This window comes from Protopterus annectens, chromosome 9.part0 (assembly GCF_019279795.1).
Source record: "Protopterus annectens isolate FY-2018-M chromosome 9.part0, PAN1.0, whole genome shotgun sequence".
In the NCBI taxonomy this organism is placed as follows: domain Eukaryota; kingdom Metazoa; phylum Chordata; order Ceratodontiformes; family Protopteridae; genus Protopterus; species Protopterus annectens.
The window spans coordinates 1,281,453,996-1,281,479,269 of record NC_056743.1 but is presented as its reverse complement, the minus strand read 5'-3'; positions in this window follow the sequence as shown (position 1 = coordinate 1,281,479,269).

Genomic DNA, 25,274 nt, shown 5'->3' with positions numbered 1-25,274 from the left:
GGGTAGATTCTGCCCTTCTGAGCTGGGAGTTTCTGGTTAAAGGCTTATTGTGTCTGCTTATTTGAACTGTTTCTTTCTGAAATTGGTACGGCTTGTTTGCTGTAGCATAGACTAAATTCAGACCTGCTGAATCTTGCTTTGCTTGTATAATTTGAGGACTAATCCAGACCATCTTTTTTGGAGAAGGTTCCCCTGCACCCTAGTGGCAGGAGTGTGCAGTTAGAACTTGTCTGATCGAAGACTGCTGGAATGGGGCTCAGTTTTTAGCTTTTTATTGCTTAATTGGTTAATTTGTTTAAATCAGTTTGCTCATTTGCTACTGTTATATTAAAAAAAATACACTTTATGCATCAATGCTTAGCTAGGGTTAAACTATTCCCGGAGCCATAATGTCTGCTCTTCAAATTTTCCCTTAGAACTAGCCAGTTTTTTAGTTTTAACACTAAAATCTGTTTCTTTGAGCCCAGCACTTGTTCAGAACTTGTTGTAAGCACTAAATAAGCTACAAATTACTACAGTACTCAACTTTCCTCACTTGTCTAGAGGAAAACAGTTTTTAGTACTTAATAAATAAGCACCTATCCAGGCATGTCAAAGGGTCAGCTTCCAGTGTTTTCTCCTGTTTACCTGATGAATCTGGGCATCTTGGGGCAATGCAGCAATTGCCTCATGTATACAGACAACCCTCTCCTCCTACCACCCAACACTACAACCTGTGAGAGATGCACTTATAAAACCAAACTGGAAGCAAAGCTCTCTTCACCCAAGACTGGACTAGACATTCAAGAGAAGGTAAAAACTTGCACCACACCACACTCATCACATAGCCCCTCAAAACCTACACCACCAAAACACACACATAGAAACATGAAACACACACCTACATTCCCAGAGACTCTCAATAAAAATCTTCTCAAGCAACAGAGACCTCCAAAGCAGAAATGCAAGCAACCTCCACCCCCCCAATGCAACCCAAATAACACATAGCCCACAAACTCAGTGTGCCACTCAACCACAGCCCATAAGGCATAACAACGTACCCAACACTCTAGTCATAGGTGACTCTATAGTCAGGCACACTAAAGTTCCACTCACCAGGCTAAACAAGGAGAAAGTTACTGTCAGCTGCTTGTCGGGTGCCAGGATCTGCCACATAATGCATGCACTAAGGTCACTACACATCAAGTACAAATATGACTCTGTCATTGTCGATGTTGGTGTGAATGACCTGAGACGTACCTCCCTGGATTACATGAAAAGAGACATGGAGTAGCTCTCCGATCTTGTAGCCCAGGCAGGTATGACCCTAGCCCTGAGTAGCATCCTGCCATCACCCAGAATGATACCACAGTACAAGGACAAAATTATTGACTTCAACAATTGACTAAGCTTCTGGTGTCATTCTAAGGGGATCCAGTATCTGTCTGCCTGGGATGACATGATCGACAGACCACGATGCTTTGCTACAGATGGCCTGAACCTGTCACCCTTGGGATTCCGGATACTGGCATAGGCTCTTGCAACCCCTATAGTGCCTTTTTTAGGCAAGGTTCAAATGACAAATTCACCACCTTAACAGGTACAAGCTAGCAAAATCTGAGGGTAATGCTACTCAATGCTAGAAGTCTAAACCTCAAAATGCATTCACTCGAGGCACTCCTGAAAATGGAGAACATCGACATCTGTGCAGTGACAGAGACCTGGTTCAAGGCTCCAGAGAGCACGCCTGCATTACCAAGCTATAATTCATATCACACCTTTCGGCCACCTAACCTGGACCAAAACACTAAATGCGGAGGCGTGTCCATCTTCATTAAGGATATCCACACCTCCAGGCTAGTTGCTCAACATAATGCATCCGAGATTATCCAAGTGCAACTAACTCTGGGCAAGACCACAATCCAAACTGTAACTTGCTACAGATCCCCCACCATGCCCCAAGATTCCCACTCCTCATTTCTTGAGACACTGGAAAATATTAGGGTACAACCCAACACCCTAATAATGGGTGATTGCAACTACCCCTCCATCAACTTGGAAAACTACTCATGTACCAACTCTTTTGCTCAACGTTTTCTGGAATTCATAAATTCCAATGCCTTGGATCAACTTATCCACACCCCCACCAGGGGCAGCAATATCCTAGACCTGGTCATTACCAACATGGGTGACTGATGTTCCACACCAGAGGTCAATTCCTCGTTGGTCAGATCCGACCACAAGCTAATCACTTTAGACACCCACACACCCCACCCCACCCCCCATTAGGGAAACCACCATAAAAAATTTCTCCAAAGCTAACTTCACGCTTCTTAAGACAGAAGTGGCAAACTTCACGACACCCATGCAGACAGGCAATAGAGGTACGACTGCCGAATCCTACAGAAATGCACTTTATAAGCACTTACACAAGTGCATGGATCGTGCTATCCCTAACAGAACCAAGATGCTATCCTCCAAAAAAAGGAAGCCAATCTATTTGTCCCCTGCCATAAACAAACTCTACAACAGAAGAAAGAAACTGTTGCAAAAAAGAGTAAAATTCCATGATTGGAGGAACTCCCTGGTCAGCCTCAGTAAGAAGCTGAGATCCCTCATAAAATCCTCCAAAGCTAGTTACGAAAACAAAATCAACACTTATTATAAAGACAACTACAAAGCATTCATAGGTTCATAGGTTCATAGGTAGGTACTAGGCTATCTGCCCAGAGGCATTTATAAGCCTAGCCGGAATGTGTTGGCTTTTGCCTCCCCCTTAGATTAGTTCCCTGTGCCTCTGTCCAGCAGAGCCACTGAAGTGATCCCAAGGGTAAACTTCCTGTTTCCCATCCAATCATCAAGTTTTCTCTTGAAGAGTGTTAGTGAGGAGATCTGCCTAATGTAGATTGGAATCTTGTTCCAGAGCATGAGAAGTCTCTGGGACAGGAATCTATCCCTCCAGCATGTCCTATTTATTGTTGTGGTGAGGTTTAGCTCCCTAGAGAATGTGGCTCGAGGAGATATGGTTTTCTTTATGTGGAGCATGTCCATCAATTCTGGGTTGGACATGGCCTTGTATGTCAGGCAGAGATCACCTCTGAGTAGGCGGTATGCAACCGAGTACAGCTGGAGTTTCAGTCAAGCTGCATAGGGCATCTGTTTGAGGCCAGTGATCCTCTTGGTGAGGTACTTCTGTGGTCTTTCCAGCTGTTGCAGGTGTCTTGTAAGGTACATCCCAAATGGGGCATTGTACTCTAGGATGGGTCTGATGAGTGATGCATAGAGGGGCACAATGACCTCTTTTGATCTTTTGTGATTAGGTGGGCCACATAGAAGGATTTTCTAACCATTTTGGTAATGTGATTATCAAAGGAGAGATTACTATCTACTTGGGTCCCCAGATCCCTTATTTTGTCTTCCGTATTTAGGGGGCTACCACCTATGTGGTAATTTGTGGGTAGTTTTTTTTTTCCATAGGGGATGACTATGCACTTTTTGGCATTCAGCTTGAGGCCATGGTTTTAACACCAGGTATCTGTCTTTCTATAGCTATGTCAAGAATTTCAATGGCAATACTCAGATCTGCTCTGCATTACAGCACAATGGCACGAAATATACAGAACCAACTGATATTGCCAACATCCTGGCAGATAGGTCAGTGCTAACTTTACCCCTCACCCACCAAAGGGCCCAACTCTATACTGGAAGAATGAAAAGTTCCTGTAATCATGGCTGCACAGGTAAAAACCATACTCTCCAAAGCCAAGAACACAGCATCCATGGGACCTGACAACATCCCAGGCTGTGTTCTACATGAACTGCAGAATGAATTGGCACCCCACCTAAGCACCATGTTCAATCATAGCCTCACCTCAGGCTTTGTGCCCACTGAATGACACACAGTGATGGTTATCCCACTCCACAAAGGGGGAGCCACCACGGACCCCGGGAACTACCACCCCATTAGCCTAATGAGCCTGGTCTGCAAGACCATGGAACGTATCATCACGGATCTTATACACAAAGACATTGGTAATCACCAAACTCTGGACCCCACCCAGTTCAGGTTTGTAAAAGTCAGATCATGTCTCCTAAACCTGATAGACTTCTTTGAAGCAGTCACGAAAGCCATAGATGAGGATAAGGTGATTCACACAGCCTATCTGGATCTTGCCAAGGCTTTTGACACCATCCTGCACTCTGGAATTATAGATAAACTCACTAAACTAGGTATAAACCCCTATGTCACAAGATGGGTTGCCAATCGGCTCACTGACAGAACCCACACTGTGAAAGTAGCAGATTCCAAATCCGACTTCAGACCAGTGACAAGTGGAGTACCACAGGGTTCAGTCCTAGGTCCTCTCCTGTTTGGTATCTACTTTTCTGAAGTATAGGCTAACACAGAAGATCTTTGGCTAATGAAGTTCGCAGATGACTGCAAACTAGGAGCCATAATTGAAACTCCTAATGATGTGGACATCATACAAAAGGGCCTAACGGAGGCAGATGCCTGGTGTGAAAGCCATGGCCTCAAGCTCAATGCCAAAAAGTGCATTGTCATCCCCTTTGGTAAAAACTCTGTACCCATGAGCTACCACATAGGTGATAGTCTACTTAACACTGAAAGTGTGATAAGAGACCTTGAGACACAGGTGGACAGTAGTCTCTCCTTTGATAATCACATCACCACAGTAGTCAGGAAATCCTTCGACTTGGCACACCTCATCACAAAAGGTTTCTCATCCAGGAAAAAAGAGGTAATTTTTCCTCTCTACTCATCACTCATTAGACCCATTATAGAGTACAACACCCCTTTTGGTATGCACCTCACAAGACATCTACAGCAACTGGAAAGGCTGCAGAAATACAAAGAGGATTACTGGCCTCAAACAGATGCCCTATGCAGATCTTCTCAAAAAACTTCAGCTTTACTCCACCACATATCGCCTACTCAGAGGCAAAACTCCAGCTTTACTCTGTCACATATCGCCTACTCAGAGGCGATCTCTGCCTAACATACAAAGCTATGTCAAACCCAGAGCTGTTGGACATGCTCCACTTAAAGAAATCCCAATCCCTCTGAGCTACACGCTCTAGGGACCTAAACCTTGTCACTACAATAAACAGAACATGCTGGAGGGATAGATTCCTGTCCCAGAGACTTTCCATACTCTGGAACAAACTACTTATCTATATCAAACAAAGCTTCTCATTAGCACTCATCAAGAAAAATCTTGATGATTAGATGGGAAATAGGAAATTTACCCCAGGGATCATCTCTGTGGCTCTGCTCGACAGGTGCACAGGAAAATAATTTTCTTGGGTGGAGAAAGCCAGGTTACCTTTTTGGCTAGGCTTATATAGGCCCTAGGGCCAATAGCCTAGTACCTACCTATGAACCTATGAACACGCTTTCTCCTCTTACTACTGCTTACTCTCACTTACCCCTGTGCTAATTTCTTTAAAAGAAAAGAAAAAAATGGGTGATAGGAAAGTGGTGAAAAAGAGGGCCTGCAGAGGGAAAAATAATATAAAAGATAGCTAAGGATGTGCAGGACAGGTGTAGGGAAGGTCCATAGCTGTCTATTTCTTCTACAGCAACAGCTGTGCATTTGTACAGAATTTGGAGGTGAATTTGGACACTCAAACCCCTGAGAGATGGGTGAGAGCGACAGTAATGTATTGTTAGACCAATTAGCCCAGATTACATGTATCCAGTGAACACGTGTTTGAAATGTACAGCTATGTATGGGGCAACATTTTTTTGTGGGAACAGAGTGCACTTTTTTAATAAGGTGATAGTGGGATGTTGGGGAAGGATTGTAGGTATATTTGGGGAGGTAGGTTGGGTAGGACGACAGACAAGACAGCAGACAGGGGAGGTATGACACGTGGGGGGTAAACACCTTGGACGGGGAGGGTGGTTGGGAATCAGATGCCCATGAGCCCGCATATGGATACAATGGGACTGGGGTCTCCACCCATGGGCAGTCAGCACTGCATCTTCATGACCCCAAAGATGGCTGTGCTGGGGGCTGAGCAGGAGGGGCAGGCTGACCCTCAAGATGCGTCATGTAGCCCTCAAGTTGGCATAGCAGCTCTCTGAACTCCTTTCAAAGCTTGCTACGCACCAATACCTGGATGTGACAATGGGTGACAGTGGCCCTTCCGTGCCCACTCCCAGGGGGGGAATGGGCTCAATCCCCTGAGGCAGTTCCACCCAAAGGTGGTGCAAGACCAGTGGACAAGGAGGTCCCGGGTTGGGTACCAGATGTGCTGGGGCCCAGTGACGTGGCCAGTTGAGGCAGGACAGGCAGATCCACTGGGATCGGCATTCCCAGACGTGCTATGGTGTTGCAGTTTTATAACGTATGTTGGTTAGTCATAATAAACACATTCCAGGGTTAGTTATAACAGCATGCATAGGTATTCCCATTAACCCAAAATGCCAGATTTGCAACAGTTGCATAGCAAACAGAACACATGCATATATGGAACCACAGTGGGCATTATTATGGCATGCAGATTACAGTGATAGCAACAGGTCAACAATGATAGTATTTGCACAGGGAACATTAATAGTCAAACATTTCAATACTTGTGGAACAATAGGACACATGTCCCAACAGTAGGCTTGGTGAAAAACATACCCATTGATTTATGTGTTTAGATTATTGATACAGATAGGGTGGGGGAGAGAGAGATGTCAATTAACAACTGTATAGGCTTCAATTGCTCATAATTTTAATGATCACTGCTCTAATCGTTACTCTCCAGGTATTAGCTCACTTTACATCACTCTATGACCTTGGGTTGGGTGTGGTATGTTTATACACAGTGTATAATTACAGCCTTCTTACAGCTACTTTATATCTTTTCTTACCTGGCAGACCTGTGAAGGAAATTTCTGTTAACACTACCTGACTGTTTCTACCCATATTCATATTGTCAGGGTTCCACATGTGCACTCATAGTGTGTGTGTGTGTGTGTGTGTGTGTGTGTGTGTGTGTGTGTGTGTGTGTGTGTGTGTGTGTGTGTGTGTGTGTGTGTGTGTGTGTGTGTGTGTGTGTGTGTGTGTGTGTGTGTGTGTGTGTGTGTGTGTGTGTGTGTGTGTGTGTGCTACTGCCATACTCTGCCATGATTTATATCGGTCACCCTGAGTGTGGGCAGCAGTGACCACTAGCTGTGACAGCGTGACACTTGAGGGACATTTCTTGGAGAAGACTACTTGGTGTATGTACTTATTTTGCTGTCATTTGCAGCCTTGGGGCTGGACAGTGAGTGTTGTACACAGTGTTTAATTACAGCCTTCTTACAGCTACTTTATGCCGTTTCTTACCTGGAAGACCTGTGAAAGAAATTTCTGTTAACACTACCTGACTATTTCTACCCATATTCACATTGTCAGGGTTACACATGTGCACTCATACTGTGTGTGTGTGTGTGTGTGTGTGTGTGTGTGTGTGTGTGTGTGTGTGTGTGTGTGTGTGTGTGTGTGTGCTACTGTCATACTCTGCCATGATTTATATCGGTCACTCTGAGTGTGGGCAGCAGTGACCACTAGCTGTGACAGTGTGACACTTAAGGGACATTTTTTGGAGAAGACTACTTGGTGTGTGTACTTGTCTTGCTGTCATTTGCAGTCTTGGGGTTGGTCAGTGGGTGTTGTACACAGTGTATAATTACAGCTTTCTTCTGCCTAATTTATACCTTTTTTTACCTGGCAGACCTGTGGAGGAAATTTCTGTTAACACTACCTGACTGTTTCTACACATATTCACATATTCCTGAGTGAAAATTTGCATACAGCTTATTACCACTCTCGGGATTCAAACCGTGCCTGTTTGTGCATAAAATAGAACAAAGTTTGTGTTTCATCAGAATGAGCTATTGTGAAACTGCCGTGGCTCATTTGACTGTTTTCTGCCTAATACTCCCTTGGTTGTATAATCTGACCTTGTGATTCTGACATTAGTGCATGGCAGATATTTCCTATACTGTGTATTAATGCTTTGACATAGCACAGTCTGGAAAACACTGGTTAACACATTATTCAGGTATCAGATCTTGGTGCATGGAACTTTTTATATAGGTATTCTCCTGTTTTACAAATCCACAATCTTTGTCAGATGAGCCTTGATTATTTAATGCTTTCAGAGCTATAGTTGCTGTGCAGAAACTGTACACATTTCAGTTCATACCACCACATACCAAAGTAAACACAACCAGTCCGGGGTTTTGAGTTTTATTGACAGGTACTAACACTTTTATTGATATATACCCTGTACATCACTATTACCCTGCTAATGTCTCGTTTATTCAGTACAAACCATACCCATTTTTAAATACTGACAGGTGACATTCTACTCCTTTCTATATATTTGCAATAAATACCACAAGCTAGATTTGTACTCACCGGCCTTTTGACACAGCCTTAGCAGCCTGCTGGCATGGGCATCCATGTTCGTGGCCCTCTCATCTGCAGCTGTACAGGAGATAGAGAAACATTTATGCATACCAATCCATCACATACACAGACTGAACTTTGGAAAACACTTATCAATACTGATACTTACACACAGCTGGGACATTCCCCGCCCATGCATCTTGGACCCACCTGTCCAAGAGCTCCCTCTTCCTCTGCTTCAAGTCAGCAAAGTGGTGCTGGACCTGCTCACCATTCCGAAGGATGACAGTGGCACTGGTGAGGTCATGTGCAAGATGGTCCTAGGCCTCTGCTTTGTATTTGGAGCCCTGGTACTGGTCCTGCAGCAGTCTCCCATCATGGTTTTCTACTAGAAGTCCAACCATGACCCTGGACTCCTGAATGCCCCAGCGCTGCACCAGAAAGCTCACACCTTCACCAACACCAGCCATAGTGCCTGCAGTGGGGATCTACAACTGGTTATGAGCAGTATTCCCACCTGCGAGGTTTAAATAGGGCTGATTTCCCACCCTTTGCTGTGATTGAACAGTTTTGAATATGCTGAGCTAAGCTAAGTGATGGGCAAACCCACTTAGCAAAAATAAGCATTGCTTAAAGGGGTAGATGCTAAGCACTGCTTACCAGTGTGCAAATCCACTTAGCTATGTTGATTATTGCTAAGCATAGAAATTTAAGCAATGCTTACTCCAGCTAAGCACAGCTCAGCACAATTTAGCATTGTTCAGCTTTCATTTTATGGATTATCATTATTATTATTATCAGTATTATTATTATTCATTATTATCATTATTCTTATTATTATCATTTTATATGCTTTCATTGCATTCCTTTGTGGCTATACTGTATGGGACACTTGTGTTTACATGGGGGTTTCACATCTGTACTACACTGACACCTCATATTTAGACCTGCTACACTACCCTGGTTAACAAATATATATTATTCACGACCTGTTTCTAAGAAAATATACTTTTAGTGCTGTTTTCACAAATAAAAATGAATGATGTACATTGGGGCTCAAACCATGAATGACGGTATGCTAAGTGGAAGCTGTAACCACTACACTATTTCAGTTTGACAATTTTGGCTGTATAGTTCTGTTTAGCTCCTTTGAATGTTTAAGTGTTGCTACTCATAGCTGCACGATGCCCACATTTGCTCAGCTACGCTTACACTTTATTGGGGATGGGAAAAAAAAGAACGTGTAACATTACTCTTATAAACTTAAAAAGCTGCTAGAATTAATCATGTTAGCAGACATTTCTTGCAGGATATAAGTTATGCAACCCAAATGTATGTCACTATTTAGTGACTAATATCCTTAGATCACCACAATGATTTGCCAGACGAGAAGAAATTTTATGAGGGAAATGCCAAAAATATAAGAAAAAACTCTGGACATTCTGTGAATATCTAGCCAATTGAGAGCTATGTTGCAGGGGGCTGTGCTTCTGTATTTTGTCCGCGGACACTTATCTTGTGATAACAGTGTCTGCAGGCACTGTTAGTTGCTTTAGAATTGCCATACATCAATGCTAATGTGCAGGGGGTGTGTGTACTGTGTGAGCAATGCTTGGACACACCCCCTACACTCGTACATGGCTCGTGTCCGTGTAGTGAATGCAGCAGCGCGCCTTCATTAATATGCAAGGTGCGCTGCTGCTCTACATGGGCACGATCCACTCCATGCAGGAATAGCACTATTCCTGCATGGAGTTTAATGAATCCAGGGGTAAATCTTCAAAAAATTTGTAAGAAGTAATTGTTTTACATGCATACATTTTTACCATGCAAATCATCTGATAAGTCAGATGACAGTACTAAAGGAGTTTCTGTTCCAAATGTTTGAAATTAAATCTTGTATGTTTAGTTTTTATATTCAGTTGGACGTAAGAGTAACTTTTTACTTAGTGGTAACACTGCACAAATCGAATAAGTAAGCATCTTGTACATGGAATGATTTGGCTTAGCCTCAATGATTCAAATGTCTGAGTGGGCATCACGTTATACTCTACTTTGCAATCAAGACATAAACATTCTATTTCTCTTGAGTGAGTAGCTCTGGCTAGATTTCAAACATTTCTTTTTGCTCCACTGAATTCTCAGTCACATTATTGCACACTGTACAGTCTTCCCATATCTATAGTGCCAATAAATTAATGCTTTTCATTTCTACTACATGCACTTGATTAAGTTATGGTTTATATTTCTGCATTTTCTACACTTTACTGAAATCATTTCATTTATAATAGCACTTACTCAGCTGACATAATGCTTATAGCTAAATCCAGTGAATATCTTTTCAGATGCTTATTTCTTGTTAAGAATTTTCTGTGCACTTTTACAAGACTTTCTGTTTTCATTTCCCATGTAATTTTCCAGGCTTGTAATTATCCATTAATTGTTTATCTTTGACTCAAGTGATTTTGCTGGATCCATATATATGTATGGCTTTATTTAATATTTTATTTGCTTCTCATCACAATTTATCCTTTACCTGATCATTCTGTATACTATAAACAATTCTATCTCATACCAGTGAATCATATAGCTCAGAAAACTCACAGCACTCTGCTTTATTAACTAAATTAGTAATTTATGCATCAATAATTGACCTTGTACCCTTATGAAGCATAGATAGCAGATATATAACTGATTTTTTCTTCGGCTCACAGTGGTCTCTGCATATCTGTTTCAAAGCTATGTTGTCCTTTTCTCTCTCTCTTTTTTCCTCACAATGTGTAGTGTGTCACACTAGCACATTTTCGGGTTTCTCAGCTGTTCTACTCACAATCAGTAACAAATCAAATGTCTTGATTTACAGTGCTAAGACAAATTGCTTCAAAGACAGTGATTTCCTGGAGGTTGCAGCAGCACCATATCTCAGGCCAGTATTTTTGTGTATGCTAAGCGGAAGCTGTAACCACTATGCTATTTCAGTTTGACAATTTTGGCTGTATAGTTCTATTTAGCTCCTTTGAATGTTTAAGCTTTGCTACACATAGCTGCACGATGCGCACATTTGCTCAGCTACGCTTGCACTTTATCAGGGATGTAAAAAAAAAAGAATGTGTAATATTACTCTTATAAACTTAAAAAGCTGCTAGAATTAATCATGTTAGCAGATATTTTTGCAGGATATAAGTTATACAAGCCAAATGTATGTCACTATTTAGTGACTTCAATCCTTAGATCATCACAATGATTTGCCAGACGAGAGGAAATTTTATGAGGGAAAGGCCAAAAATATAAGAGAAAACAATTCTATCTCATACCAGTGAATCATATAGCTCACAAAACTCACAGCACTCTGCTTTATTAATTAAATTAGTAATTTATGCATCAATAATTTCCATGAGACCTTGTACCCTTATGAAGCATAGATAGCAGATATATAACTGATTTTTTCTTCGGCTCACAGTGGTCTCTGCATATCTGTTTCAAAGCTATGTTGTCCTTTTTTCTCTCTCTTTTTTTCCTCACAATGTGTAGAGTGTCACACTAGCACATTTTTCAGGTTTCTCAGCTGTTCTACTCACAATCAGTAACAAACCAAATGCCTTGATTTACAGTGTTAAGACAAATTGCTTCAAAGACAGTGATTTCCTGGAGGTTGCAGCAGCACCATATCTTAGGCAAGCATTTTTGGCACTATGCAACCTCTGGGCTTTAATGCCAAATAAATAATGGAAATGGATATGTGTTGATGTCCTGCTATCTGTTAGGTTTTTACTACTGCAACTGCTACACAGTAAGGAAATCTTACTACATGATTATTTTAAATCTTATTTTACTTAAAAAAGATATTAATAATTTAAAGAAAGACCATCACACATTATAAATATCAAAAGAAAAGAAAACCTGCCACCACGTATCTTATAGGATATGGTCAAAACTGAAATACCTAAGAGTCACTACCCTTTTCAGTCATAGGTTCATTGGTTCATGGTAAGTACTAAGCTAGCTGTTCTTGCAGGCCATTTTATACCAAGCCAATTTCTCTTTTGATGTTCAAAACTAAAATATTCCCTCAACCTATATTTCAACAGAACACGTATGTTAAAATATTTGTATAATGAGGATGTTTCAGCTAATGTTTCATAACATGTTTCTTTTATGAAAACTTGTAAATCTAATGCAGTGTCAAAAATAGTAAAAAATTTAAATATGTCTTTTTGCACACAGATTGCATCATTTTGATAAGAATCTGTCCCAATTTGAACTTTGTATGCGATATACTGTTTCCTTGTTAATCTCTTGCCATATCTGTTAAAGTTTTGAAAAGCTGTGAAAATCTGCACTGACGTCAAAAGTTATGACACTGTTTAGTTAAACTCAGCATTTTTCCAAAATATTCTGCATTCAGTGTTGCATAAAATCATGTACATGCAATGCATGATATGAGTTTTTTTGCCCCTTGATGTATGGTAGTATAATAAATATTTTTTTAATTTTATTCTTAGGGTTTATTTGTTCACATTAACACAACTTAGGAATTTAAAAACAACCCTATGTTGTGCTTTATTTATCAGCCTGGTCCTGCTTAATCCCCATTCACGTTGTTCTTTAACTACATCTGCTAGAATCTTCACACACCATGCATTACTAATATACACAGTTGCTATCTTTGCATGATCTGTATATTTATAGGTTCATAGGTTCATAGGTAGGTACTAGGCTATCTGCCCAAAGACATTTATAGGCCTAGCCAGAATGCGTTGGCTTTCACTGCCCCCTTAGATTAATTCCTTGTGCCTCTGTCCAGCAGAGCCACTGAAGTGATCCCCGGAGTAAACTTTCTGTTTCCCATCCACTGGTCAAGGTTTCTCTTGAAGAGTCCTAGTGAGGAGCTCTGCCTAATGTAGATTGGAATCTTGTTCCAAAGCAGGGGAAGTCTCTGGGACAGGAATCTATCCCTCCAACACGTCCTATTTATTGTTGTGGTGAGATTTATATCCCTAGAGTGTGTGGCTCGAGGGGATATGGTTTTCTTTAGGTGGAGCATGTCCATCTATTCTGGGTTGGACATGGCCTTGTATGTCAGGCAGAGATCACCTCTGAGTAGGCAGCATGTAAAGGAGTACAGCTAGAGTTTCTTCAGTTGAGCTGCATAGGGCATCTGTTTGAGGCCAGTGATCCTCTTGGTGAGGTACATCTGTGGTCTTTCCAGCTGTTGCATGTGTCTTGTAAGGTACATCCCAAATGGGACGTTGTACTCTATGATGGGTCTGATGAGTGATGAGTAGAGGGGCACAATGACTTCTTTTGATCTGGATGTGAACCCTTTTGTGATTAGATGAGCCACATAGAAGGATTTTCTAACCACTTTGGCAATGTGATTATCAAAGGAGAGATTACTATCTACTTGGGTCCCCAGATCCCTTATTACATCTTCTGCATTTAGGGGACTACCACCTATGTGGTAGTTTGTGGGCACTTTGTTTTTTCCAAAGGGGATGATGATGCACTTTTTGGCATTTAGCTTGAGGCCATGATTTTGACACCAGGCATCCGTCTCAGTGAGACCTTTTTGGAGGATGTCTGTGTCAGCTGGAGAGTCAATTATAGCCCCTAGTTTGCAGTCGTCTGTGAACTTGGTCAGCCATAGTCCTTCTGTGCTTGCCTGTACCTCTGAGAAGTATATGGCGAACAGGAGGGGTCCTAGGACTGAGTCCTGGGGAATGCCACTTGTAAACGGTTTAGAGTTGGACCTAGCTCCCACAACTCTCACCATGTGGGTTCTGTCCATGAGCCAGTTGGCAACACATGTTGTGACATAGGGGTTTATGTTCAGGCTGGTGAGCTTGTCTATAATACCAGAATGGGGAATGGTGTCAAAGGCCTTTGCGAGGTCTAGGTAGGCTGTGTGTACCACCTTTCCCTCATCTACAGCCTTGGTAACTGTCTCAAAGAAGTCCACCAGGTTTAGGAGGCATGATCTGCCCTTAACAAAGCCGAACTGGGTAGGGCCCAGTGTTTGGAGGTTCCCAATGTCTCTGTTAATGAGTTCCATGATGATGCGCTCTATAGCCTTGCAGACCAAGCTAGTCAGGCTTATAGGGCGATAGTTCCCTGGGTTTGTTGTGGCTCCACCTTTGTGGAGCAGAATAACCGTTGCTGTGTGCCACTCTATGGGTACGTAGCCTGTGGTGAGGCTGAGTTTGAACAGTGTGTTTAGGTGAGGGGTTAGTTCATCTTTAAGCTCTTGTAGGATGCAGCCTGGGACACTGTCCGGTCCCATTGATGCCATGTTTTTGGCTTTGGAGAGGGCTGTTGTAACCTGAGTGTCTGTGATTTCAGGGGCTCTACATTCTTCTGCTATGGTTATGGGCCCTTTTGGGGGTGAGAGGGGGCGAAGTTTGCACTGAACCTATCTGCCAGGATGTTGGCGATATCGGTCAGGTCAGTGTATTTTGTGCCATTCTGCACTAACTCCGAGCAGATCTTAGCATTGCCACTTAGATTCTTGACATAGCTAAAGAATGCCTTGTGGTTATCTTTGGAGTCCTTGGTAATTTTTCTTTCGAAGCTAGCCTTGGATGACTTTATGAGGGATTGTAGTTTCTCTCTGATACTGATCAGGGATGTCTTCCCTTCTTGGGATTGTACTCTTTTCTGTGCTAGTTTCCTCCTTCTGTTGTATAGCTTGTTTATGGCAAGGGTCCACCAGACTGGCTTCCTTTTCTTGGAAGAGTGAGTCTTGGTTTTGCTTGGGATAGCACAATCCATGCATTCTTGTAGTTGCCTGTAGAATGCATTAGTAAAGGATTTTGCAGCTTGGACAGCGTTATCCTTTAGCATGGGGGTTTTGAAACTTTCCAACTTGGTCTTAAGTAACGTAAGTTTTACTTTTGAAAAGTTTTTCATGGTGGTTTCCTTGACCAGGGGTGGGGGCGGAATGTGGATATCCAGAGTGATTTGTTTATGGTCAGATCTAACCAGCGAGGGGTTGACTGCCGGTGTGGAACACCGGTCACCCATGTTGGTGATGACCAGGTCCAATATGTTGTCACCTCTGGTGGGAGTACTGACCAGTTGATCCAGGGTGTTTGAATTTATAAATTCTAGGAAATGTTGGGCAAGGGAATTAGTACTTGAGTAGTTCTCCCATTTAATGTTTGGGTAATTGAAATCACCTAATATTAGGTGTTTGGTAGGACCTTTATGTTTCCCAGTGTTTTCAGAAACATGGAATGGGGGTCCTGGGACATGGTGGGTGATCTGTAGCAAGCTACAATTTGAATTGCAGTTTTGCCTGATGTTAGTTGCACGTGGATGATCTCTAAAGCATCGTGCTGTGCCACTAACCTGGAGGTATGGGTATCCTTGATGAATATGGATACGCCCCCACCTTTTGTATTTTGTTCCGGGTTTTGTGGCCGAAATGTATGGTATGAGTTGTAGCCTGGTATTGCTGGGATGCTCTCTGGAGCCTTAAAATAGGTTTCTGTTACTGCACATATATCGATTTTCTCCATACTGAGGAGTGCCTCGAGTGCGTGCATTTTGAGGTTTAGACTTCTGGCATTGAGTAGCATTACCCTCAGTCTTTTGTTACTTGTGCTCTTTGCAGTGGTGGGTTTGTCTTTTGAGCCTTGCCTAAAAAAGGCACTATGGGGGTGGCAAGAGCCTTGGCCGGTATTCAAAAGCCTAAGGGTGACAGGTGCAAGCCATCTCTAGTGAAGCAGCGTGGTTTGTCGAGCATGTCATCCCAGGTGGACAGATGCTGGATCCCCTTTGAATGACACCAGAAACATAGCCAATTGTTGAAATTGATAATTGTTTCTTTATACTGTGGTATCATTCTTGGTGAGGGCAGGATGCTACTCAGGGTCAGGGTCATACTGGCCTGGGCTACATGATCAGAGAGCTCTTCCAAGTCTGTTTTCATGTAGTCCAGGGAGGTACGGCTCAGGTCATTCACACCCCTTCTCCTCTTGACTGTCTGATCCAGTCTTGGGTTGAGAGAGCTTAGCCTTCAGTTTGGCTGTATAATTGCATCTCTCACATGTATTAGTGTTTAGTGGTAGGAGGAGAGAGTTGTCTGTGTACATGAGGCAGTTGTAACATTGCGTCAAAATGCCCAGATTCACCAGTTGGACTGGCGAGTACACCCGAAACTGCCCTTTGGACATGCCTGGATAGGTACAGTGAACTGTTTTACTGATTAGCTGGTAAGGTCGAATAGAGAGCCTTGTCCTTCTATATAGTATGGGGGGGGGGGGTTCTAGTGCTAGGGTGATACCTCTCAACTGTCCCTGATTTTCAGGGACGTCCCTGATTTTGACTCAAATTTTAGCTCTGTCCCTCTTAATCCCTCCTAAAACTAGTGACTTTTGGAGGAAAGGTGGTGAATTACACTTGATGAATAATGACAATAATTAAGAGTCATAGACTTCTTTTACTTCAGAAAGTGTTTATTAATTCATATGCTCTGATTCTGTCAATGTTTCAAGTTAATAGCACTAATATTTTAAAAGTGTCCCTGATTGTCCCTGATTTTTTCGTGACTTGTCCCTGATTCTGTTGAAATTTGTTCCCGATTGGTTGAGAGGTCTGCAGTAGGGTCCATAAGTGCTTGCTATGACACTGACTGATGTATTTATGTATGTATGAGTATGCATGTCTGTATTAAAGGTTTCTAACAAGGGTATTGGATTGATCCACAATGAACCCATTTAAACCACAGTCAAGGAGTATTCCAGATTAACAAGGGTTTACAACTCAAGAGTACAGCTTCACGTATACATGAATTACAAAACAGATGTAAAAGTTTAACAGATATAAATAACTATATACATGTGAAGTACATACATAGTGCATGTAAGTTTCAGAACTCACAAAAGACATCAACACATGAACATATTCATATACATGTGAGGTATATACATATGCATAAGACACATTTGTGTATATAAGAGGTAGATAAGTATGCAGTTTTGGAAGTTTGGGATTCTGAATTGACATGAAGTGGTGAAGGAGATGTTAACTGAATTCATTTACAGATAAGGAGGGGAAGAATTAACTGGATTATCTTTTTATTCATCAACATTTGCATCATAATAGTTAGATTGTACTTTCTTTTGGGAGATTAAAATATATCCCATATTAGTTTTAAAAGGCATAATAAGCCAAGGAATGTTTGAAATTTTAACTGCACTAAATGGGAATACAACAGCTTAACACAGTGTACTAATTTGTAGCACATATAAATGCATTTAGCTGACCTGTTGACATTAGAGCAAGATGCATGCCCATGCCACCAGCATCTAATGTTTGGCTATCAGTCTCTGCATTGACGATACCGCTAAAAGAAAAAGGACTGAATGGTTAAGATCTCAGCTCCCTCATCTGGGGAAACAGAAATGAGTTGCAGTACTGTTGGTTGCCTCCTGGCAGAAATTAGAGGGCTAACACTGAAAGATAGATAATGCAACAAACCATGTGATTATGCTAGTGTTATACTCATAAAATCATACAGTGACACCCTTAGATTACTATATGGCCTTGTACGATGGAATCAACCAAGTCTGTCCACAGCATTGCATGCCCTGCATGCCTGTGATCCTCACTTAGGTGTGGACAATCAGTGTCCCAAGAGCTAGCCTTGAAGAAGGGCTACCCACAATCATGGCAGAAATTCCCAAAACTAAATGGGACTAAGACGTGTAGAGATCATGCTGGGGCATATAAGGTCCTGATTGTCAGCTATGATCTGAAAAAAATGTATTTTCAATGTCAAAAGTAAGTTTCTGGAGTACAATAAGCCGCTTACAGCATTTTGTGAATGAAGTCAACACAAACAGGATGAAATGAGCTATTTAGATTTCTTTCTGTTTAGACATATCTTACAGACACATAAGCCATTGTTATTGACCAAAGGCTTACTTATTACGTTCACTTACTCAAAATTAAAAGGGAGATATAAATGCTCCAAAGCTTCAAAAGACTGTAAGAAGTAGTTTTATCGCCTGGTATTGCATGTTTTCCTTTTTCAAACCATCTTGAAGACAATATCTGACTGAACTATGAGCAGTTTAGCAGGGATGGTATTCTAAGGATCCAGCATTATATTATTAAAGATACTGATGACCCTGATTTGTAGAATGTGGCCCCTAAAGTGCAATTAAATCATCATATTACTATTAACAATTTAAACTTAGCTGTTTACTTGATTGTGACAGGGAGAACTGATATGTCTCAACCAAGCTCAGTCACTTTTGACATTTTCACTCGTCATGCTAGAATAAAAGCATGTTTGAGAATTACTGTTCATTTTCAAAGGTTCTTTGTTGCGTTATGTTCTACATTGCTTCAGACTGTAAATAATAATTATGGGCAGGAGTAATAAAATAAATACACAACAGCAGTAATCAGGCACTGAATTAATTACAGGTTCACAACATTTCCGTTGAGGTTAGTCAAATATTTTGTACCCACAATATATATATTTTTCTTGAAAAAAATGTTTTTGACAGTTATTACCAGCACAGTTATGAGTTTGCCCGGTAACGCAAACACAAATACAGAATAACTTGTCTTAAACTGCTCATCACTGTTTGTTCTTTCAGCCTCCATGCTTTTGTAATGGTTCTCTGTAGAAGAGAACAACAAATGTGATTTCAAAATGTGATGGAACCCCTTATTGCACTTATGTATCACCTATAGATAGCAACATACAAGCTGAAGCCTGATACAGTGCTCAGGTTTACTTGATTGCCAATGACTGTTTCAATTAGAAGTTCTATAATGAAGCTGTAGCTGCCCCCCCCCCCCCCACTTTACAGAGCATGCTTTTCCATTTTGGCTCATAATAGTGGCACCATCTGTATGGAATCTGTACATCCTGCCTGTATGGTGGTGGGGTATCATTGGGGCATTGGTTTCCTACCACATTTCATAGACATGACACACTAGGTGGACTGGTGAGCCTCCCTATTACCCATAAGTGTGTTGCACAAGGAGTGTGTCCGTGTGTGTGTGTGTGTGTGTGTGTGTGTGTGTGTGTGTGTGTGTGTGTGTGTGCCTGTGTGCACATGTGTGTGTGTGTGTGTGTGTGTGTGTGTGTGTGTGTGTGTGTGTGTGTGTGTGTGTGTGTATCCCATAATAGACTAGTACACTTTTCAAGACCAGGTTTCTGTGCCTTGTGCCCACTGCCCACTGAGTGCTGTAGTCTCCCCGACTCTGAATTGGAAGAAGTCAATATATGGAGAATGAATGTTCATGATGCCTTTATGTTGCCTTATAAAATGTCTTACGATTCATTAATATTTGTATGTTACACTGTTCCACAAATATATTTTCTGTGCCACCCATTTCTGTCACTTGCTCCTGTCCTAGCATTGAACCTTGCTCTGCCATCACCATATATACTCTTACATCCCTTTCCAGAGTTGATATAAATAAAGGACACTCATAAGCAGCCTACCATATAGTATTTGTACCACAGACTTGATCGGTGGAGGTATTGACTACTCCAAGCTATGTAAAATGAATACTGTAGGTTTCAGGATGGGCTATAACACTTTAGCCTACATCAATAAGTTGTGAATGAACTGTGCCTTGTATATTAGTGTTTAATTTGTGCAACTTTGATGCAGATACAGTCCCCCTGCTGCATTTATTTTTATTTATAGTCTTTTACAAATTTATGCAAGCTTAAATTATAACACGAGAACAAATAAATAGGTTGCAAAAGGATGCACATCAGATAAAACTGATGACTGGAAAATGATAGACCTGAATGTTACTTGCAAACAGAGAAATACACAGCAAGCTGAGGTACAAAAAATTAGTAATCTAATTAAATATTTCTGTTGCAGTAAAATTATTTTGAGATTATTAACATTGCAGAAAATCTTAGGAAGTAAAGCACATCTTAATAACATATGTCAGGTAAATTAGTTAAAACACTTCTGTCACTCCTCAGATTCTGTCATTAAACCTCACATATGTTGTCAGTCTACAACAGAAAACTGACATTTGTATTTAGCAATGTTTATCCAATAACACATCACATAAAATAATAAAATTGAGCTTGAACTCTTTAAAGTGTATTGCAACAGTACTTCAAAGTCCTGATTTTCACTGCATTATTCTGGAGACAAGGATAGGAAGTAAACAACTAATGTGTCACTGATATGCAACAATAGTACATCATAAATAAAACAGACAATCTTTCACTAAAAGGCACTGCAATGTCATCAGAACTGGACGTACTTTTTCAGTGAAGTGAGCCCAACCTGCCCAAACCCATCTGCCTTTTTAAGGACTTGAGTTCTTAAATTATTGTTTTTCTTGCATTATACAAAGTTAGGAGAAAACATCTGTAGCACAAATAGCATAGGTTTTACTATGCTGCCTTCTGCAATTATGTCTAGAGTTTTCTGTCCCCAGGAACATCCAGTCTTCAGAAGAAAAAGCAGAAGCAATCTACACCACAGGGAAAGGCAAAGTCTTGCAGGCTGTCTGGGTGTGAATGGAAAACTCCATGCGATAGCAGACAAATTAATTCCTTCTGCAGCACAGTGAATGATATTTGGCTTCCATCCCAGTGTTCTGTTACAGCGTGCAGGCTGCAGGAATTGCTTTATGTTCCTCTTCCAGTGTAGCAAGGCCTCAGGGAATAGTGTGTTGGCTGAGAGTTTGTATAAACTTCACAGCACCCCAGGAGTGCTTCTCATCTCATTGGCTTCCCAGGTGTCTCACATATTTAACTTACTATTTATATCTGCTTTTTTAAAAATGTAGCTTTACTTCAAAGGTTTGATAGGCTAATCAAACTAGATAGGCAATGAGTGCCTTTTCCTGACAACTCCATGAGTATATGTAACATTTTACAGCTGATAAATTGCAAAGAATTAACAAAAACTATTCTGAGCACACCTGCTCACCAGCACAATGTCCATTTTTATTGCAATCCACCCCACCTGGGATCTGAAATAAACTGGAATCATTAGGTGTCACATTACGATGAGGGTTCTTTATTCCAGAGAATGTATTTCTACTCTGGGAAGGTCATCGTCTATGTTGCACACCACTGGTGCTATATGTGTGACTTTCAGCTGCTAGTTCACATAAACAGTCACAAGGAATTTCTCCAGAGCATGGAAAGCAGATGATTTCTTAGTTTTCCACTGCAAAGAGTCCAGTTGAAGGGAGAATAAATGGAAGAAAATAAGGAATTCATTGTTGATAGCATAATATGGACATGTCCCATCCGATAGGTGCTACACTGGTTTCTAAATTATCAGCTACCACATTAATATGAGGTATATAGATATGCACAATTCTGGAAGCTTAGGCTTCCTAATTGACAGGAAGTGGTGGAGGAGATATTAACTGGATATATTTAGCGATTAGGAGAGGGATAATTACTTGGATTATCCTTTTATTCACCAAAGACTGCATCATAATAGTGAGGCTGTACTTTCTTCTGGGAGAGTAAAATCCAGGTATCTCTGATATTAGTTTTTAAAGGCATAAGGCAAGGAGTGTTTAGAATTTTTAACTGCACAAATTTTGAATACAACAGTTTAACACAGTGTACTAATTTGCAGCACATATAAATATATTTAGCTGACCTTTTGACATTACTGTGGGAAATGGGAGATTAAGAGTCTCTTACATTTAGGAAGATATGACAGGTTTCCATAGCAGCCAATAGCCTGGAGCACCACTGCCCTTGAGAAACCATCATAACATTCTTACTATGGAACATGGAACCTAAACGTTCACACAGTCATAACGGGGAGAGGGCAGTAAACTTTTAAAAAGCTGCAGAGGTACTATGGACTTAAGAGGCTCCTACATTCTGGACAGCCAATTGCCTTATACATTAGGAGAGATTTGAAAAGATCTCATATGAAGATAAGCCAGAAGGGCTGTCTCATTGATGGGTTCTGAGAGACTTCCACACAGAAGGGCAGGAAAACTTTCACACAAAAGGGGATGTGGGACTTGATAAGTTCCCCATCTATGGGTAATCTCAGTAATTCCCACAATGAAGGAGCCTGAGAATGACTCACAGTGAAGAGAACAGAGACCAGATGAGGTGCCATACCAGAATAAATGAGATGCTGCTACAGAACGGGATGGTCCATTGGATTCCAACAAATGGATTGACTGAGAGTTTTCCACACCAATGGAGAACCTGAGAGGTTCCCATACCAGGAAATAAATGCAATACTCACAAACAAGGGGCATATAAAACAGTGCACAGTAGTAGAGATTTGAAATTGTCCAACACAAAGACAAACCTTAGATGCTCTCACACTAAACAGAATAGAAATTTCATCTAATAGGCTTCCATTGTTGAAGGGGCTGTGAGAGTCCTACACTAGGTAGGGCTTGAGATTCTTTCACAGTGGGTGTGGGAGACCTGACAGCTTCAAACACTATGATAACTTAAGAAGGCCCTACTGATTAGCACTGACAAGTTGTCACAGCATAAAGTGTTATCAAAGGCCCCCAAAATAGAAGTGGAGATGGTGGACCTTCACACAAGGAAGCCACTGCCAGCAGATGTCAGTGATGGTGTATATCATTGGTTGTAGCAGAAGAACTCAGTGATAGTTTACATCACTGGTTGTAGCAGAAGAAGTTAGTGATGGTCTACATCATTGGTTGTAGCTGGAAGCCACTACCAGAATAAGTCAGTGATGGTGTACATCATTGGTTGTAGCTGGAAGCCACTGTCAGAAGAAGTCAGTGATGGTGTATGTCATTGGTTGTAGCTCAGTTATTTGATAGTAGCTAATAGGAATGAATGAGACAGGATGGTCAATACAAAAAGTACACTAGAAGGAATACAATGTTTAGGGATGAACATGGAAGATACAAAGCAGCCATGACATTTAATTCACTCCACTGATACAGCAAGGTGTCTCTTTATCCAACTAAGTCTTTTTTTTTCCAGAAAATTTTGATCAGAGGAACCCAGTAGTATGAAATGGTAACCATAGATATCTTTTATAACTTACAAGAGGTTTTGGAACAGTGGAGTTAAATGCAAAAAGCAAGAAGTGCAGGGGCAAAAGTCACCTTTATAGGGAGGGTGAGGTCCTTTGTCTCCCCTCATATAACAACCTTTTCAATGTCTTGCCCCAAAGAGAGTGAGTCAGATGAAGCATGCCCTACACTAGTCTTCAAATAGTTAAGACAGCACTGAATTTTTGAAACAAAGAAAATCTTTTCTGTGTTGTTACCTCTATCCAATGTATGCTGGCTTCTTGTTCATCCTCTGTTTTGTGACTTTATTTTTATTTTGTGTGTGTGTGTGTGTGTGTGTGTGTGTGTGTGTGTGTGTGTGTGTGTGTGTGTGTGTGTGTGTGTGTGTGCGCGCGAATGTGCATGTTTATACAAAAACATTAAACAAAAGAATCAGTGGATTTGAAGCAACACGTTTACTACAAAATGACACTAGTAAGGGAGGTGTTGAATTATGGCACATAAAGGTAAGAAATGCTTGTGATACAATGTGGCATGAATATAGTTTACTGTTGGAACACAATTAAGTATTCTCACCCATTCCATACCGTTCTTTGATAGCTGCTATAAAGGTATTGATTTAGTCACCTGACAAGTGCTTAAAGCTCCCAGACTTATTCCATTGATGGTCCAATCCTAGTATAATAAAACTTGTATTGACCTGTCTGGCTAAACTCACCTGTAAATGTTCTTGTGGAGTCTCATTCACATAAGCAATCTCCTGAGACCTGAATTGCATCAACATGCTTGTTGAGACTGTTGAATCACTTGTATTGCAGCATTTTGGGGTCCCACATTCCCTGTAAACAGCAAGAGACCACCCAAGGGGGAGAAGAAAATAGTTCAACAAGGGGATGTTCTCTGTTCTGAGATGGGATTATGTGGTGGCTGTGTATAATCTTGTTTCCATATAAACCTAAATGTAAGGCTGTTTGGTATTCTCAGGCGACAAGAATGTGAATGTAGGGAAAAGGCAAATTCCTATGATACGGTTATATGAATTATGAATTATAACAAAATACCTTTCCAAACTTCTCAAGGTACAGTGTTGTAGGATAGAATAACATTGTCGTGAATGGAGCATTGTGCTTATGCATCAGACAAAAACAAATCAGTTAAGTGCCAGAGTGGTAAGAGACCCAATCTTAACAAATGTTAAGCACCCCCTACTTAAGTGGTTAAGGCCGGGTCTAGCTCTAGGCAATAAAATCTGCCAGTACTGGCCAGCAAATGACAGTAGCAGAATAAAAGATTCTTTGTTATAAACTTTGAAAGTTACTAGAATAACAAGATATGTGTTTGCCTGCATTTTCTGAAGGAATAATTTTATGAATTCAATCCTTACTAATTTGTCTGAAAAACACTGACTTTATGATGAACCTTCCAAATATATGAGGCAAAAATCTGGACATTCTGTGAAGATCTGGACAGTTGAGAGGCATGGAAAGTTAGTGTAAACTTAAGGGACTGTCTTCCTGATAGCTTAAGTACTTTATCGCTTTGGAAGTTGGCAAAACACTTAGGCTTTTCTTTTTACACTTTAACTACTACCACATGATGCAGATAAAGCTCTAAGCACTACAAAAAATTATGATCAGGTTGTTGATCCTAATCTACAATTATGTGTTCTCAAGGGATGCCAAGATTCACCTCTCGAGCTTCTTTCTTGACGTGAATTTATTGGCATCCATATCTCAAACACATATTAAGCTGGTTAGGATCAGCAACCTGCTCATAATCCTCTGTTTAATACATTTAGAGGAAAGTAATAAAAAATGCATCCTCACACCAAGGGTGTAGCCAGACATACTCTGTACTCTACTGAGTACATTGTTTTTTTCCTGAGCATCATATCAA